Source organism: Myotis davidii, unplaced genomic scaffold (genome assembly GCF_000327345.1).
Source record: "Myotis davidii unplaced genomic scaffold, ASM32734v1 scaffold6, whole genome shotgun sequence".
In the NCBI taxonomy this organism is placed as follows: Eukaryota; Metazoa; Chordata; class Mammalia; order Chiroptera; family Vespertilionidae; genus Myotis; species Myotis davidii.
In genome coordinates this window covers 5,195,826-5,200,550 of record NW_006383011.1, presented here as the reverse complement: position 1 = coordinate 5,200,550, position 4,725 = coordinate 5,195,826, and positions in this window count along the sequence as shown.

Below are 4,725 nucleotides of genomic sequence, written 5' to 3'. Positions count from 1 at the left end.
CATATGAAAAAATGCTCAAAGTCACTGATCATCAGAGAAATGCAAATTAAAACAATGAGGTATCACCTCATACCTGCCAGAATGGCTACCATCAAGGAATCAACAAATGGTATGTGCTGGTGAGGATGTGGAGAAAAGGGAACCCTAATACACTGCTGGTGGGAATGCAGGCTGGTACGGCCATTATGGAAAACAATATGGAGTTTCCTCAAAAAATTAAATATGGAACTGCCATTTGACCCAGTGATCCCACCAACAAAACACCAATCAGAAAGAATGTATGCACCCCTATGTTCAGAGCAGCACAATAGCTAAGATCTGGAAACAGCCCAAGTGCCCATCAATAGATGAGTGGATAAAAAATCTGTGGTACATTTTTACCATGGAATACTATGCAGCAGCAAAAAAGAAGAATCTCTTATCCTTTGATACAGCATGGCAGGATCTGGAGAGTTATCATGCTAAGTTAAATAAGTCAGTCAGAGAAAGACAAGTATCACATGATCACACTCATTATGTGGAATGTAAGTAACAAAATAAACTGATGCACAGAGTGGATCCAGAAACATGAAAGCATAGAACAGACTGCAGAATCTCTGAGGGAAGGCGGGGGAAGATTGGTGGGTGGGAAGTAATCATCCAAGAACCTTGTATGCATATATGCATGGCCCATCACCACAGACAATGGAAGGGGAGAGGCCAGGGGTGACTGGAGGAGGTCAATGGTGGAAAAAGGGAGACATATGTAATACTTTTAACAATAATTTTTTAAAAAGGAAAAAATAAAATATAAAGAATCAACCAATGCCCTAGCCCGTTTGGTTCAGTGGATAGAGCATCAGCCTAAGGAACCAAGGGTCCCGGTGCAATTCTGGTCAAGGGCACATGACCGGGTTGCGGGCTCAATCCCAGTAGAAGGTGTGCAGGAGGCAGCCGATCAATGATTCTCTCTCATCATTTATGTTTATATCTCTCTCTGCCTTCCTCTCTGAAATCATTAAAAATATTTTTTCAAAAAAGGAATGACTAATGTATGCATAAATAAGTGGAACAAATCTCTCACTCCTCCTCCCCCATTCCCTCTCTCTCCCTCTCTAAAAAAAAAAAAAAAACCAATTTTAAAAGACTATAAGCTTTCAGAAATTTAAAAAATAAATGAAATAAAAAATAAATAAGTGAAATAAATCACTACTGATTATAGACCCATGAATATTGATTTACTTATCTAGGCAATCTTATACCACAACTTTTCATTAACTAAAATGTTTACTAAGCACTACTCTCTGCAAGGCACTGTATCAGGACTGGGAAAAGAATAAAACATGGCTTCTAACTTTAAGGAGTTCACCATTCAGCAAAGGAGGCCGATTTTTTTATGTACATATAAAAAGGATGAGCTATACACATTATGTATCCTAACTAAAGGGTATAAATCATTTTAAGAGAGGTCCAAAAAGATTTAAGAAGACCTCACACACAAAAAAAGAGATGACTTTGGGCCAAAATATGCTATAATATATATGCCAGGCTAAGAAGTTAGGACTTTAATCTCCAGGCAATAAGAGCTATGATGGTTTAAGCAAGCAATATGATAACCATATATTATATTTTAGACAGGCAACAATGAAGAAGCCGCACAACATAAAACATTTTTTAAACCAGTAATTAAAAATGCCAAAATGAAAAAACAAAAAAGCAGGAAAAAGATACATGCTGAATTTGACCAAGGGTTGATATACTTAATAAGTAAACAGCTCTTCTAAGTTAATGCAAAACATTAAAAGCCAAAAAGGTACATTTATACCATTAAATAAATGCAAATATCCAATAAAAATGTGTTTAAACTTACTAGTAATTAGTTATAACACGTGTTGCCAAAAGAACACTTTTTTTAACTATATTTTATTGATTTTTCATTTTTTTTAATATATTTTATTGATTTTCTACAGAGAGGAAGGGAGAGAGACAGAGTCAGAAACATCGATGAGAGAGAGACATCAATCAGCCGCCTCCTGCACATCCCCCACTGGGGATGTGCCCGCAACCCAGGTACATACCCTCGACCGGAATTGAACCTGGGACCCTTCAGTCCGCAGGCCGAAGCTCTATCCACCAAGCCAAACCGGTTTCGGCCAAAAGAACACTTTTTAAAGGATAATATTCTGTACAAGTGAGAGTACCCAAGTTGCGAAGACACTGCTGAAAGAATGGAAATATAAACAAAGTATTTATATTTCTGGTACAGTAATCACTTCTAGGAATCTATCCTAAAGAACCAGTAATGTATTAAAATATTTACATGCAAGGATGATCATTTGTAGAATTGTGTTATGTGTTATTAATTCTCACCGGAGGATATTTTTTCCATTAAATTTTAGAGAGTGGGAGGGAGTGGAGGGGGGTGGGGGGGGACATCAATGTGAAAAGAGACACGTCGACTGGCTGACTACCGCATGCACCCTGACAGGGCCAGGGATCAAACCTGCAACCCAGGTACATGCCCTTGACAGGGAATTGAACCCAAGACCCTTCAATTCGAGATCCGACACTAACCACTGAGCCAACACCGGTAGGGCTGCAGCATTATTTATAATACTAGAGGCCCATTGCACAAAGAGATTCATGCAATAGGCCTTCCCTTCCCCTGGCTGCCGGCACCGGTTTTCCTCCAGCACCCGGGACCCAGGCCTTTGCTCCGGCCAGAGCCTTCAGTCTTCATTGCTCTGGCCGGAGCTTTCAATCTTTGCTGCTCCAGAGCTTCACGCCTATGTATGCAAATTAACCACCATCTTTGTTGGGTTAATTTGCATACTCTGATTGGCTGGTGAGTGTAGCGGAGGGATGGTCAATTTACATGTTTGTCTATTAGGTAAGATGGGAGAATCAGAAACAAGCATAAAATAAGGAAATACTAAATTGTATACAAAATGGAAATATACACACAAAAATGTTTTCCAAAGTTAAAAGAGACGATCAAACACAATGTTAAGTTAAGCTAGATATTAAACTCATATACCTCATTATCAATTTTTAAAATGGATATATGTACCAAAAAGATGGAAAAATATTTAAAAGCATTAACAGGAGTCATCACTGGATGGTAAGATTAGTGCAGATTTAAATTTGAACAGTTTTCAGTATGTCTACAATAAGAATATGCAACCTTTATAATTAGGAAAAAAACAGTAAGTGAAAAAGAAAGATAACCCAGCCCATTTGGCTACGGTCTACCTTGATTAAGTCACTATTGAAAAGTTTCTGACCTTCTTTCTGAAAATTTAAAAATTCCCAATACACATAAGAAATACTAGATATATACTCTCATTATTAAACATAACATTCACATATTTCATGAATACAATGCTAAAGCCAGTCATCAATAGTTATCACTGACTATGCAGAAAGCCTTCATACCTACTACACGTTTATAGTTCTATGGTTTACAAATTACTTTATACAAATATTTGAATTAAAACGTGAATACTATTATCTTTGAAAAACTATTTCAAATGTTAACTGGTTTAAGGGGATATATATGTACCAAGATTAATTTACCAAATATAAATCCATAATTTGGGACTTCATTTTATCGTGAAATAAAATTTGCAATTTTAAGAATCAGTTCAAATAATAGAATAAAAATCTACCAAAAAATGTTGTTACTAATGATTATTTAGTGCCTGTGTACTTATCTAAAAAACCGGAGAGTCCTAGCTGGTTTGGCTCAGTAGATAGAGTGTCGGCCTGTGGACTAAAGGGTCCCAGGTTTGATTCCGGACAAGGGCACATTCCCAGGTTGCAGGCTCAATCCCAGTAGGGGGTGTGAAGGAGGCAGCTGATCAATGATTCTCTCCTCACTGATGTTTCTATCTCTCCCTCTCCCTTCCTCTCTGAAATCAATAAAAAATATTTTAAAAAAATAACAATGGAGAGAAACATGTAGTATTTGTTTTTATCCCCACCTGAGGACATGTGTTTGTTTTTTATTGATTTTAGAGAGAGGAGGAGGGAGAGAGAAAGAGAAACATCGATTTGAGAGAGAAACATGGATTGTCTGCCTCAAGGCTCAAACTGAAATCTGGTTATGGGCCCCAACTTGGGATGGAATCTGCAACCTCTTGGTGGGAGGGAGGAAGTTCCAACCAAGTCACACCAGCCAGGGTGAAATGTGTAGTTTTTAAAAGAGATTATTGCTGACAAACAATATTAAGATACAGATTCCCATTCAGCTACATTTATCACCATAAATTTCTATTACAATTACCATGGATTTATACCTGAATTTGTTAAAATACATAAAAATATAGTAACTATTTTGCCAAACACTGTATTCATAATAATGTCCTCCACTTGAATAGATTATCCAAGTTTATACAGTATATAGCGTAACTGTTAAGAGCGTGGGCTTTTCGGGATTAAATCTTGTTCAAATCCTGGCTCCACTGAATAGTCCCGTGCCTCTGTGCAAGTTGCATAAGCCTTAGTTCTCTTATCTGAAAAGGGTGATAGAGTACCCACCTCAAAGAATTGATAAAGTACCCAACACAAACTGTTCAATAAAGTATTCTGCAAACAGAATTATTCTGCAAATACTGGTATCAGAGTATCTTGAGTTCTAGCTTAGATATGACTACTAACTAAGCAGATGACAGATGATCTTTAGCAAACCACTTAGCCTTTCTGAGATTTAATTCTTCACCTTTCAAATTATATCAATACATGTTC